This window comes from Ornithorhynchus anatinus, chromosome 5, assembly GCF_004115215.2.
Source record: "Ornithorhynchus anatinus isolate Pmale09 chromosome 5, mOrnAna1.pri.v4, whole genome shotgun sequence".
Lineage (NCBI taxonomy): Eukaryota > Metazoa > Chordata > Mammalia > Monotremata > Ornithorhynchidae > Ornithorhynchus > Ornithorhynchus anatinus.
Window position 1 is genome coordinate 89,591,275 of NC_041732.1, and position 15,133 is coordinate 89,606,407.

Sequence of the window (15,133 nt, forward strand, 5' to 3'; positions counted from 1 at the left end):
ACCAACATTATTATTATTATTATTAACCCATTATTGAAGGATGGTGATCAAGAAAGGAATGGCTGTCTTCGAACAAAAGAAAGAGGGAGGTAAAAGAGCAAACAGCAGCAGATGTTGTAAGCGTTAAGTATGACGATACAACCTGGGTCAGCCTTTTGTTCGCCCCATGTGGCTAGGACTACAGGTCCTACAATGGCCTTTTCAGCCACATCCACTCATAGGCGGACTTCACTGTCAGAGTGCAGTGTGATATTTGTTAAGTGCTTACTATGTGCCAGACACTGTACTAAGCACTGGGGTGAATACAAGCAAATTGGGTTGTGTACAGTCCCTGTCCCACATGGGGATTTATGTCTTCCTCAAAAATGAAGGAATCAATCATTTAATTAATAGTATTTTTTGAGTGCTTTCTATGCATAGAGCATTTGGGAGAGTACAGTACAAAAGAATTAACAAACACTTTCTCTGCCCATAATGAGCTAGCAGTCTGGAGGGGGAGAGAGAGATTAATATAAATAATCTATAATGTATGATTCAAAGATGTGTTCATAAGTACCGTGGGGTTGGGGTGGAGACTGTGAGCCCGCTGTGGGCAGGGATTGTCTCTGTTGCTGAAATGTACTCTCCCAAGCGCTTTGTACAGTGCTCTGCACACAGTAAGTACTCAATTAATGTGATTGAATGAATGAATGAAATATTAAGTGTCCAAAAGTCATGGATCCAAGTGCAGAGATAAGTGCTTAGTACAGTGCTCCGCACACAGTAAGCTCTCAATAAATACGATTGAATGAATGAATGAATTACTTGTTTTGATGCCTGTCTTCCCCCTTCTAGACAGTGAGCCCGTTTCTCTTTGTTGCTGAATTGTACTTTCCAAGAGCTTAGTATAGTGCTCTGTAAACAGTAAGCCTTCAATAAATATGATTGAATTAATGAATGAGTGCAGAAGGGAGATCGAAGAGGGAAATTGGAAAAAAAGAACCCATGAGGTTGACAACGAAAACATATGTAATGTTAAGTACTAAATGAATCAAAGGGGGAAGAGAGAACAGTAGGTTTTTATTTGCTCACAAATCCCCTCACTTAAACAGGGTTTAGAAATGTTGTAACTTTGGGTGGGTCCTCAAGCATTTAGTTTTTACTGCAGGCTCTCCAGGCACAGCGGAAAACGTTCCACTAAGCTTGCTTTCTTTTACTCCTTCTCCCTATCTCACTTAAACATGCTGCGGAGATACAGCATGACCTAGTGGAAAGAGCATGGACCTGGGAATCAGAGGTTGTGGGTGCTAATCCTGACTCTACCACCTGTCCGCTGTGTGACCTTGGGCAAGTCGCTTAACGTCTCTGTGCCTTAGTTACCTCATCTGTAAAATGGGGATTAGGACTGTGAGCCCCATGAGGGGTAACCTGATTACCTAGTATTAGCAGACACATTCTCTGCCCATAATGAGCTAGCAGTCTGGAGGGGGAGAGAGATATTAATATAAATAATTTATAATGTATGATTCAAAGATATGTTCCTAAGTGCTGTGGGGTTGGGGGTGGAGACTGTGAGTCCACTGTGGGCAGTGATTATCTCTCTTGCTGAATTGTTGGGCTGATCTCTATGAATCATTGATTCAGTGGTAATTATTAAGGCTCCATTGTGTGCACTTAGAACAGTGTTTGTCACATTGTAAGTGCTTAACAAATACCATAGTATTATTATCTTTCTCCTTTTTCCATGTTCCTCTCTTTCCCCTCCCCCATCACTCTAATTCCTCTTTTATTCATCCCCATCCCTAGGAGCTCTCTCGGACTCATTTGTCTCTGCTCTGACCCTCTCTGAAACTGGAGGCTTTCTAGATCAGCCATGGTTAACTCTGAGTGCTTTCTCCTCTGTTCCTATTCTCCAGACTCATCCCTGGCAGTGACTTCTAAAAGTTAATGAAAAAAAAAACCCTCTACATCTAACTGCATTTTCAATTCGTGCTTTGCCCATCCTTTCTCTCATTAAGAAGAAGAGTACCCTTACTCTGAACTGTGTTCCTATGATTCATCAGTATAATGGGAAAGATAGGGACCATTTTTGTTGAAATGGAAACATCTTTTCTTGTTGTAAATCAAGGTTCAGCCTCATTTTTTCCTAAAAAAATCCCCATACAAAAGATACTATAACATACAAAAAACATTCCATAAACATTAAATATTAGTTTTGGCTCAGAATACTTGAATCTAGAGAATCCTGAAAATTACATTTTCTGAAACAGGACTATCTTCACACAACTTTCATAATCGTTTCAATGAATAGGTAATGGAGGTCACTCAAGTTTCAGGCTTTATGGTTTCCAAGAGTATTATGGTGACAGAATAGTCAATACATGTTTAAAGTGCAGTTGTGTCTTTTTCATTTTTTGGACTTTTCTTTTCAGAGGAAAAGAAGGTAAACTACAACAGATTGGAAGAGTGTATTGTTAGGAAAGGAGAATCATGAAGCAAGAGATTAAGAAAATTGTTTTGTATTTCAGAGCTATATTTTGCAAACAAGTGAAATGTATGTTATCTGTGGACTGGGCTGTGAAATGTTACTGCAAATGGCTTTGAAAATAGGATGTATCTAGGGAGCTTTTTGTCACCATTCAGGTTATGACACAGAGGTTATAATTCAATACCATCATTTTTTGATGCACTGTTGGGCTGCCCTCTATGAATTGTTGTTTCAGTGGTAATTATTAAGGCTCCACTGTGTGCAGAGCACAGTTCTGGGAGGTTGTGCTTCTACCTTCAAAGATCTGATACAACATAAGAATAGAGACTTTGCACCAGAGAATTCAAAACAATTAACCAACATTGCCTTGTCATTCCTCACAAAATCCTTCAGAACAAAATGGTAGCTCTGATTATTCCATTTTGACAAATGAAAAACCCGCAGGAAGATACTGGAAAATTTGTTTCAACTATGAAAACGGCATTATTTCCAGTTTATCGAACCTGATCCAAAGTTTGTTTGATATCCTCTGCAAATTGGAGTAATTTTCCAGAGCCTATGACACTTGATAAATAATTTTACTGTAGCTCAGTTTATTTGTGACTTTGATATTATTTGCACTATTTTCATATTCTAATCCCCACTCCACGACTTGTCCCCTGTGTGACTTTGGGCAAGTCACTTCCCTTCTCTGTGCCTCAGTTAACTCATCTGTAAAATGGGGATTGGGATTGTGAGCCCCACATTGGCTAGGGACTGTGTTCCACTCAATTTGCTTGTGCCCACCCCAGTGCTTAATACAGTTCCTGGCACATAATAATAATATAATAATGATGGTATTTGTTAAGCGCTTACTATGTGCCAAGTACTCTTCTAAACTCTGGGGTAAATACAAGGTTATCAGGTTGTCCCACGCGGGCTCACAGTCTTAATCCACATTAAGCTACTAAGATATGGATAACCACGTGACAAAAACTATTATTATTATTATCATTAATTATTAAATGGTATTCCTTGATAAAAAATCATTTTTCTTGCCATTTGTTTTCATGGATCAAATGCTTGCAGACAAGGCTCTATTTCAAAAGTATCCTAAATCTGCATAACAAAGTGTGTAGATGTAGGATCACTTCAAATGAAAAATCCCTTCTCCATGTCTAGAACCTGCACAGATCTGTTTGATCTGTACTGAAGGCTTCGCTTACAAATTGTTTCCAAAGCCAGTGATGCCTCCCCATAAGACATTGTTTTACTCTTTTTAACCAGGGTGCTAATAACCTGTGCATTTCAGAAGAGATAACAATCAGAGACAGCATTTAGGGTATCTCAGTTGGAAGTCTTGGATAATATGCAGAGTGTCCCTGGGGTAAATTGATACACTGCTTTGATCTTTCTCAAACTGTCAGTCACAGAGGAGCAGCGTGGTCTAGTGGAAAGTATACAGACCTGAGAATCAGAGGACCTAGATTCTAATCCCAGCTCTGCCACCTGCCTGCTGTGTGACCTTGGACAAGTCGCTTAACTTCTCTGGGCCTCAGTTCCCTCATCTGTAAAATAGGGATTCAATACCTGTTCTCCCTACTACTTAGACTGTGAGTCCAATGAAGGACAGAGGCTATTTCTGACCAGATGATCTTGTGTCTTCTCCAGGACTTGGAACAGTGCTTGATACATAGTAAATGCTTAGCAAATACCACTCATTATTATTATTAATAGTGGTTTGCTGTGTCTGCCCAGCATTGCAAAACCTCCTGTATATCTGATTATTGGGAAGTTTCCAGGACAAACAAACCAGCAGCATTCCCCAACACGAAAATTCTAACATCCTCTTCCCTCCATTTTCTCCTCCATATATGAGCCATTTAAATAACATGAGCATCCACAAGTGTTTGCATTTTCCCTTCAAGCAACACGAAGGGGTTGCTCCATGTGCAGTTCCTACAACAAAGCAGCTCCATGATGTGCTTGAAACATTCCTGATGGGATCCACCTGGACTGGTCATAGGTGAGCAATATTTGACTCCAATTCACAAGTCTGGAGATTTGGTGACTTCCTAGACATTCACTGGAATTTGCTGGAATCTGCTTTCTCTGCTCTTTTTTTTTTATGGTATTTGTTAAGCACTTACTATGAGCCAGGCACTGTTCTAAGCACTGAGATAGATACAAGCTACTCAGGTTGGACACAGTTCTTGGAGAAGTGTCATGGCATAGTGGATAGAGCACAGCCTGGTAGTCAGAAGGTCATGGGTTCTAATCTGTGCTCCAGCACTTGTCTACTGTGTGATCTTGGGCAAGTCACTTAACTTCCCTAGGCCTCAGTTCCCTCATCTGTAAAATGGGGACTGAGACTGTGAACCCCATGTGAGACAGGAACTGTGTCCAACCCGATTAGCTTGTATCCACCATCGCGCTTAGAACAGTGACTGAAACAGAGTAAGCGCTTAACAAATGCCATTATTATTATTTACCACATGGAGCTCACAGTTTTAATCCACATTTTACAGATGAGGTAACTAAGATGGAAGGAAGTGAAGTGACTTGCCCAAGGTTGTGCGGCAGACAAGTGGCAGAGGTAGGATTAGAATCCAGGTCCTTCTGACTCCAACTGCTAGGCCACACTGTTCTTCTGTTGCATGTTCACACCTGGAATTGTTTTACTTGTGCATTTTGTCAAAATTGCTTTTTCATGACTGCAGCTTTATTTTTTTTGTCAAACATTCATACTAGCCTGTGTCATTGATAAAGCACCTCTCAAATTTGGGTTGAGTTTTCAGCCCAAGGTGCTAGAAAAGCTTTCCAGAATCTAAAAGTCTATTCTAAAATCAATTTCTGGGAGAGGAACCCTGTCCTAGTGGAAAGAAAATAGGCTGGATCCTGGAAACCTGGGTTCTAATCCCAGCTCTTTCACTGGCCTGCTGCGTGACCGTGAACAAGTTATTGGACCTTAGTTTCAGTGTCTGTAAAATTAAGAGAAAATACCTAAAAGTAGTAACAATAATAGTAATAGTGGGATTCATTAAGCCCTCAGCTTGTGCAGAGCATTGTACTAAGCACTGGGAAAGAGTATATAGTTGGTAATTAGACATGGACTCTGTCCCTAGGGGGGCTCTCAATCTATGGATATAGATGTGTGTGTGTGGTGAGGAGCAAGGTGGAGGAGGAATGGAGATGGACACATTAGGAGCAAAGAAACACTAAAACACTGTACCTCCATCTCATCTATCTTCATTCATTCATTCATTCAATAGTATTTATTAAGCGCTTACTATGTGCAGAGCACTGTACTAAGCGCTTGGGATGAACAAGTCGGCAACAGATAGAGACAGTCCCTGCCGTTTGACGGGCTTACAGTCTAAACGGGGGAGACAGACAGACAAGAACGATGGCAATAAATAGAGTCAAGGGGAAGAACATCTTGTAAATAGGGATTCAATACCTGTTCTCCCTACTACTTAGACTGTGAGTCCAATGAAGGACAGAGGCTATTTCTGACCAGATGATCTTATGTCTTCTCCAGGACTTGGAACAGTGCTTGATACATAGTAAATGCTTAGCAAATACCACTCATTATTATTATTTATAGTGGTTTGCTGTGTCTGCCCACCCTCTCCCCTACTTTTCTATCCTTCCCTGCAGTATCCTCAGAGGAGATCTCCTCCCTCCTCACAAGTGCCACCCCCTCCACCTGTGCCTCGGACCCCATACCCACTCACCTTATAAAAACCATCGCCCCTGCCCTCCTCCCTTCCTTAACTTCTATCTTTAACCACTCAATCTCCAATGGCTCCTTCCCCTCTGCCTTCAAACATGCCCATGTCTCCCCCATCCTAAAAAAACCCTCTCTCGACCCCACTTCCCCTTCCAGTTATCGCCCTATCTCCCTACTACCCTTCTTTTCCAAAATCCTAGAATGAGTCATTTACACTCACTGCTTAGAATTCCTTATCTCCCATTCTCTTCTGGACCCCCTCCAACCTGGCTTCCGTCCTCTCCACTCTACCGAGACTGCTCTCTTTAAGGTCACCCATGACCTCCTTCTTGCCAAATCCAATGGCTCCTATTCCATGCTAATCCTCCTTGACCTCTCAGCTGCCTTTGACACTGTCGACCATCCCCTACTCCTCCACTCCTTATCTCACCTTGGCTTCACGGACTCCGTCCTCTCCTGGTTCTCCTCTTATCTCTCTGGCCGGTCATTCTTGGTCTCCTTCACAGGCGCCTCCTCCCCCTCCCATCCTTTAACTGTTGGAGTTCCTCAGGGGTCAGTTCTTGGCCCTCTTCTGTTCTCCATTTACACTCATTCCCTTGGTGAACTCATCCGCTCTCACGGCTTTGACTACCATCTCTACGCAGATGATACGCAGCTCTACATCTCTGCCCCTGTCCTCTCCCCCTCCCTTCAGGCTCCCATCTCCTCCTGCCTCCAGGATGTCTCCGCCTGTATGTCTGCCCACCACCTAAAGCTCAACATGAGCAAGACTGAGCTCCTCATCTTTCCTCCCAAGCCCGGTCCTCTCCCAGACTTCCCTATCACTGTGGATGGTACGACCATCCTTTCTGTTTCTCAGGCCCGCAACCTCAGTGTCATCTTTGACTCATCTCTCTCGTTCACCCCACATATCCGATCCTCTCCACCCAAATGGCTACCTTACTGCTACAGGCTCTCGTAATATCCCAGCTAGACTACTGTGTCAGCCTTCTCTCTGATCTCTCGCCCCACTCCAGTCTATTCTTCACTCCGCTGTCCGGCTCATTTGCTGCAGAAATGTTCTGGGCACGTCACTCCCCTTCTTGAACACCTCCAGTGGTTGCCTATCAACCTCCGCTCAAAACAAAAACTCCTCACTCTAGACTTCAAGGCTCTCCATCACCTTGCCCCTTCCTACCTCTCCTCCCTTCTCTCTTTCTACTGCCCACCCCGCACGCTCTGCTCCTCTGCCGCCCACCTCCTCACTGTCCCTTGGTCTCACCTATCCCGCCGTCGACCCCTGGGCTACGTCCTTCCGCGGTCCTGGAATGCCCTCCCTCCTCACCTCCGTCAATCTAATTCTCTTCCCCTCTTCAATCCCTACTTAAAGCTCACCTCCTCCAAGAGACCTTCACAGACTGAGCTCCCCACTTTTTCCCTCTACTCCCTCTACCCCCCCACCTTCTCCTCTCCACAGCTAAGCCCTCTTCTCTCCCTTTCCCTCTCCTCCTCCCCCTCTCCGGTCCCACCCCCTCAGCACTGTACTCGTCCACTCAACTATATATATCTTCATCATCTTATTGATTTTGCTTAATGAGATGTACATCACCCTGATTCTATTTATTTGCCATTGTTTTCATGAGATGTTCTTCCCCTTGACTCTATTTATTGCCATTGTTCTTGTCTGCCTGTCTCCCCCAATTAGACTGTAAGCCCATCAAAGAGCAGGGACTGTCTCTATCTGTTGCCGATTTGTACATTCCAAGTGCTTAGTACAGTGCTCTGCACATAGTAAACGCTCAATAAATACTATTGAATGAATGAATGAATAAACACAACAAACAGCATGAAAATTCTGTATATTCAAGAATTTCAACCTGTATTTAGTCCAATTGGAATCAGACTATAAGACATTTTGTGACCTCAAAAAATTAGTGGTGGTGATGAGGAAATACCTTTTATATAAGAAGTCCAAAAACATTTTTAAAATACCGGTTGTTTGAATAGGCTCAAGCTCTTAAAATCTAAATTAATATTTTCAAAGAAAGAACAGCATATAAGAGGTTAAGTGACTTTCGTGACAGGACCTGATAATGGTCCTATGACAAATTAAAATCCCAGTTCTGTTTACCCTTGTTTCCATTAAATATCTACTTGATACTTTAATCAGGTCTATTTAATTTGGAGAATACTTTTAGCAATTATAATAATGTTGGTATTTGCTAAGCGCTTACTAAGTGCCGAGCACTGAATTATGAAAGACAAGACTGAAGGCTGACGCAATGTGATTACAATCTTGATAAGTGCTAGTTTATTTATCTTGCAGGGTCTAAGATTATATGTATATAATTGGGTAATTCATCCTGGTGTTAATTTGAAAATGGCCACCCCACATCCAGAAATTGAGGTCGAAGATAACTTATCATTCCCGTTCCCTCCTTCTACCATGAAAGTGGAACTCTCATTGGTCCTCACTGAGCTCTTTTAGAAAAGGGGGCAAACATGGAGTCTGGTCACACTAATGGAGATGGCTGGAATTGTTTCAGTTTCCATGGTCACATATCCCCATTGCATCAACTATTTTCAACTCATTTTCAGGAAATACCTATCTATTGCCAAGGGCTTGAGCAGCAACTCAGTCACTTATAAATGTGAGGCAATGTGTTTGGACCTGGTCCAAATGTACTGTCCAGTCCATACCTCAGTCTGTTTCATGTATCATTTTTCAACAAAAAACATTCAAAAACCTCCAGTCGCTGCCCATCCATCTTCACACCAAGCAGGAAACAGCTCACCCCATCCTTCCCCACCTCACTGATTTCCTGCTTCAGCCCAGCCCGCACACTCCATTCTAGTGCCAACTTACTCACTGAGTCCCAATCTCGTCAATCTTGCTGCTGAGCTTTGTTCCACAACCTCCCCTTAGCTGGGACTTCCTCCCCATCCATTTATGACAGACCACTACTCTCCCCACCTTGTAAGCATTAGTAAGGTCCAATTTTCTCCAAGAAGCCTTCCCCAATTAGGTCCTCTTTTCCCTGGCTCCCTTTCCCTTCTGTGTTGTTTGTTCACTTGGGTCTGAGGCCTGTGACCTATTTGTCCCACCCCTAAACCCACAGCTCTTTTATACATTTCTTTAAATTGTATATTATATATTTATTTTTAACAATACCCGTTTCCTCTTCAAGACTGTAAGCTCGCTGTGGGCAAGGGAATGTGCCTGCCAACTGTGTTGTACTGTACTCTCCCAAGCACTTAATACAGTGCTCTGCACATAGTAAGCACTCAACAAGTAGCATTGCTGAAGATGATAAGGGTTTACAATCTAATTTCACCAGTAATAACATTGTCAGCAAATGCAAGAAAATTGCCTTTGAAAATTATTTCTCAACTCCTAAAACCTTAAAACCATTCTGCAAATATTTTGCTAAATAAAATTGGATTCAAAAGTCCCTAAAATTTGAATTAATCTCTAAGCATATACTGGCCAAATAGTTGATTTCTTTTTAAAATGGTCAATTTTCACTAACCAAAGGTATTAAAGGTATAAAAATAGAGGGAAAGGAACTACGAAGGAATATAACCAATTGTATTTCATTTGAATCAAGTTTGTATTTTAACTATTCATTTCTTTTTCTTCCTGGACTGGGACTAAAATGGTATCAGGAAACTTCAGTATTGACAAAATGATTATTGATCTAAGTGAATCAAAATTTTTCCTGTTTTAATATAAATATTTTATGGAAGTTCTTGCAAATTTTATTATCACTAAATTTTCTCCATGATTCTTTTCTGTTTCTTGGAAAAAACTGACTCTGCCTCTTCCATCCCAGCTGACCAACAGGTTATAAAATCCAATAGACAATAGACTGGTCTCTAAATAACGACCAACAAAGATTCCTGTGGATGTGAATATTCACTGATCCAGATACTGCTAGAATCTGAGCTTCTTCTACATCTTCATTCCTGACCTCTCTCACTACAATCTCACATTTCCTCCTGCCTTCAGTACATCTCTACCTGGATGTTTTGCCAATACCTCAAACTAAACATGTCCCAAACTGAACTCCCTATCTTCCCACCTAAGCCCCACCTTCCCCATGCCTTTCTCACCACAATAGACAACACCACTATCCTCTCTATCTCAGGAGCCTGTCACCTTGGCATTGTCCTCAACTCATCTCTTTCATTCCATTCACATATTCAATCTGCCACTCAATCCTGTCAGTTTTATCTTCACAACGTTGCTAAAATCTGCCCTTTTCTCTCCATCCAAATTGCTACCATGCTGATCCACTCTTGTCTTGACTACTGCATCTGCCGCCTTGCTGCTCTGCCGGCCTCCTGTCTCTCCCCACTCCAATCCAAACTTCACTCTGTTGCATGGATCATTTTTCAACAAAACTGTTCAAGAACCTCCACCTCCAATGGCTGCCCTTCTGCATCACACAGAAACTGCTTGCCACTGGCCCACACACTCCGCTCCTCTAGCACCATCTTACTCACTGTGCCTCAATCTTGTCTATCTTACTGGTGACCCTTTTTCCTTTTTCCACATCCTCTCTCTGGCCTGGAACTCCCACCCCATCCATATACACCAGACCACCACTCTCCCCACCTTCAAAGCATTATTAAGGTCACATCTCCTCCAAGAGGCCTTTCCAGATTAAGGCCTCTTTTCCCCGGCTGTTTCTCTCTTCTGCGTTGTTTGTGCACTTGAATCTGTGACCTTTGGCATTTGATATTTGTCCCATTCCCAACCCCACAGTATTTATGTACATATCTTTAAATAACATATTATAAATTGCTTATTTATATTATTGTCTGTCTCCCCCTCTAGACTGAGAGCTTATTATGGGCTGGGAACATGTCTGCTAATTCTGTTGTATTGCACTCTCCCAAGCACTTAGTACAGACCATTGTCTGTAGATAGTAAGCACTCAATAAATACCCTTCAATGCATAATTGATTTATTCATCCAGAAGAAACACTTAAGCATTGCATGAATCAGACTACTGAAATAGACTTCAGAAAATCAGTTTATGAGCTGACTAAAAGTTCTTATTTCACACCCCACTGTGTAAGAATGAAGAGAAAAGAGCTATCAGTAAAGGATTATGTTAAAGTTTCAAAATTAAAACTATTGCTATTTTTTTCACTAATGCTTTGCAACAATTCACCCAATGCCGAGAACCTGAACTTCATCCCGATCTTTAAGGTCCACTTTGAACTCTGCCTAAGGTCATGATTTCTCTTGACATGGAGGATAAATGTGGCACTTGAATCCTGGCCTGGATTCTTCCTTCACAAAGTGGCCTGCCCAACTTCTAAATGATCAAGGCTGCTTCTGGGGGCAACAACAAATCTGCTAAGACCCTTCTGCGAGAGGTACTACCTGAGTAGCTTCAGGCCAATTACAAGATTTGGCTTTTAACATGAAAAGACTGAATGTTCTGCTATCTCAGCAAAGGATCTGACTTTGACCATTGCGATGTCCTATAAAATACTGCTATGCCTGCTTCAATAGTAATAATTGTATCACTTATTAAGTGTTACTATATACAAGGCACTGTGATACATGCTGGGGAAGATACGAAATAATCAGGTCTCACAAGGGGCTCACAGACTAAGTAGGAGGGAAAACAGACTTTGAATCCCATTTTTATAGTTGAGAAACCTGAGGCACAGAGAAGTTAAGTGACTTTCCCAAGGTCACACAGAAGGTACATGGCAGAACCAGGATTAGAACCCAAGTTCTCTGACTCCCAGTCCGGGGCTCTTTCCACTAAGTCACACTCCTTTATATTTAGGAATTTTTTTTTAATCTCTTCTCTTTTAGTCTATCTCTCTCCCCTCTGGCTCTTACTACATAGACACACACATGCACACATAATGCACCCCTTTTTTCACCTAAGAATGTAAAAATTGCTGCCCCAAATGGAAAATAAGAAACAGAACAGGGAAGACATTTGATGATTTCTTCTAAATATGACTGCCCTGTTGTAAAATGATGATGATTTTCCATGATGCAAGATCAGTGTGGGAAGGAACTACTTTTAGTGAACAGGTTGGGCCCATTCTAACAATGCCAGGCCCCTGGGCACAGGAGCCATGGACAAGACTTCTGGGACTTAGTAATAAGTTGAAAGGCATCCATAGTATCCAAAGTACAACTTAACCATCATCAGTGTACAAATGTGCCTATCTCCTCGGGGTTATCCCTTGCAGCTGGACTAAAGAAGCTGTCTGACCTTGTCCATGAATAATGGGATAGAGAAAAACAGAACTGTGATGTGCATGTAACAGGCTTATTTATGTGTCACCTTCTTGCTTCTCTTTTTAGCATAGAAACTCCTTGTAATGACAGCATGTAGCTATTTTTGCATTATATATGCAGAACATGGGCTTTAAAAAAGCATCAGTTGGGGCTTTCAATTTAGATTAATTCATTGCATCATGCTAATAATAATGCACATATGTGTTTTATTTTATGATTTATTGAAATTTTAAGTCACTCCCATCACCCACAACATTCACTAAGCACCTGCAGAGCCCAAAGCAGCAGATTATACGTGGTCTTCTTCCGAGGTCAAAGATAACACTGCAGATGGTCAGGGAAGGTTTATATCAACTCTGCTGTACTGTACTCTTCCAGGTGCTTAGAACAGTTCTCTTTTCACAATAAGCACTCAGCCTCCTTGCTGACCTTCCTGCTTCCTGCCTCTCCCCACTCTGGTCCATATTTCACTCTGCTGCCTGGATCATTTTTTTCTATAAAAACATTCAGTCCATGTTGTCCCACTCATTCATTCATTCATTCAATAGTATTTATTGAGCGCTTACTATGTGCAGAGCACTGTACTAAGCGCTTGGGATGAACAAGTCGGCAACAGATAGAGACAGTCCCTGCCGTTTGACGGGATTACAGTCTAATCGGGGGAGACGGACAGACAAGAACAATGGCAATAAACAGAGTCAAGGGGAAGAACATCTCGTAAAAACAATGGCAACTAAATAGAATCGAGGCGATGTACAATTCATTAACAAAATAAATAGGGTAACGAAAATATATACAGTTGAGCGGACGAGTACAGTGCTGTGGGGATGGGAAGGGAGAGGTGGAGGAGCAGAGGGAAAAGGGGAAAAAGAGGGTTAAGCTGCGGAGAGGTAAAGGAGGGATGGCAGAGGGAGTAGAGGGAGAAGAGGAGCTCAGTCTGGGAACGCCTCTCGGAGGAGGTGAGTTTTAAGTAGGGTTTTGAAGAGGGAAAGAGAATCAGTTTGGTGGAGGTGAGGAGGGAGGGCGTTCCAGGACCGCGGGAGGACGTGACCCAAGGGTCGACGGCGGGATAGGCGAGACCGAGGGACGGCGAGGAGGTGGGCGGCAGAGGAGCGGAGCGTGCAGGGTGGGTGGTAGAAAGAGAGAAGGGAGGAGAGGTAGGAAGGGGCAAGGTGATGGAGAGCCTTGAAGCTTAGAGTGAGGAGTTTTTGTTTGGAGCGGAGGTTGATAGGCAACCACTGGAGTTGTTTAAGAAGGGGAGTGACATGCCCAGATCGTTTCTGCAGGAAGATGAGCTGGGCAGCGGAGTGAAGAATAGACTGGAGCGGGGCGAGAGAGGAGGAAGGGAGGTCAGAGAGAAGGCTGACACAGTAGTCTAGCCGGGATATAACGAGAGCCCGTAATAGTAAGGTAGCCGTTTGGGTGGAGAGGAAAGGGCGGATCTTGGCGATATTGTAGAGGTGAAACCGGCAGGTCTTGGTAACGGATAGGATGTGTGGGGTGAACGAGAGAGATGAGTCAAGGATGACACCGAGATTGCGGGCCTGAGAGACGGGAAGGATGGTCGTGCCATCCACGGTGATAGAGAAGTCTGGGAGAGGACCGGGTTTGGGAGGAAAGATGAGGAGCTCAGTCTTGCTCATGTTGAGTTTTAGGTGGCGGGCCGACATCCAGGTGGAGACGTCCTGGAGGCAGGAGGAGATGCGAGCCTGAAGGGAGGGGGAGAGGACAGGGGCGGAGATGTAGATCTGCGTGTCATCTGCGTAGAGATGGTAGTCAAAGCCGTGAGAGCAAATGAGTTCACCGAGGGAGTGAGTGTAAATGGAGAACAGAAGAGGGCCAAGAACTGACCCTTGAGGAACTCCAACAGTTAAAGGATGGGAGGGGGAGGAGGCTCCAGCGAAGGAGACCGAGAATGACCGGCCAGAGAGGTAAGTGGTTTCCCATCCAAGTCCTCATCAAACAGAAACTCCATACCATCAGCTTTGAAGCACTCATTCTCCTTGGCCTCTCCTACCTCACCTCATTTCTCTCCTACTACAACCCAATCCATGCACTTTGCTCCTCTAATGCCAACCTGCTCACTGTACCTCAATCTCTATCTCACTGCCAACTCCTGCCCATGTCCTCCCTCTGGCCTAGAAAGCCCTCCCTCTTTATATCCAACAGACAATTACTCTCCCCTCCTTCAAAGCCTTACTGAAGTCACATCTCCCCCGAGAGGCCTTCCCTGACTAAGCCCTCTTTTCCTTTTCTTACACTTCTTGCTCCTTGTATCTGACTTTCTCCCTTCATTCATTCCCCCTTCCCAGCCCCCCAGCACTAATAGGCATATCTTTAATATATTTATGTATATTAATATCAGCCTCCTCTAAATTGTAAGCTTGTTGTGGGCAGGGAATGTGTCTGTTACACTGTTATATTTTACTTTCCCAAGTGCTTAGTACAGTGCTCTGCACACAGTAGGTACTCAATAAATATGTTTGATTGATAAATACCATCCAAGGATTGATAGATTTGTGAGATTCTGAATAACTTGAAAGGATAAAGGGATACTGACCTGGGATGCTTTACCATAAACCTCAATATAGGTTATTTTCTTACTAGTCTCAAATTCTAAGAAAAAAGTCCTTGATACAACTTTTCATTTTATGTACATTTCTAGTTCTCTCACCTCCTACCGAATCCTTTCCCCAAT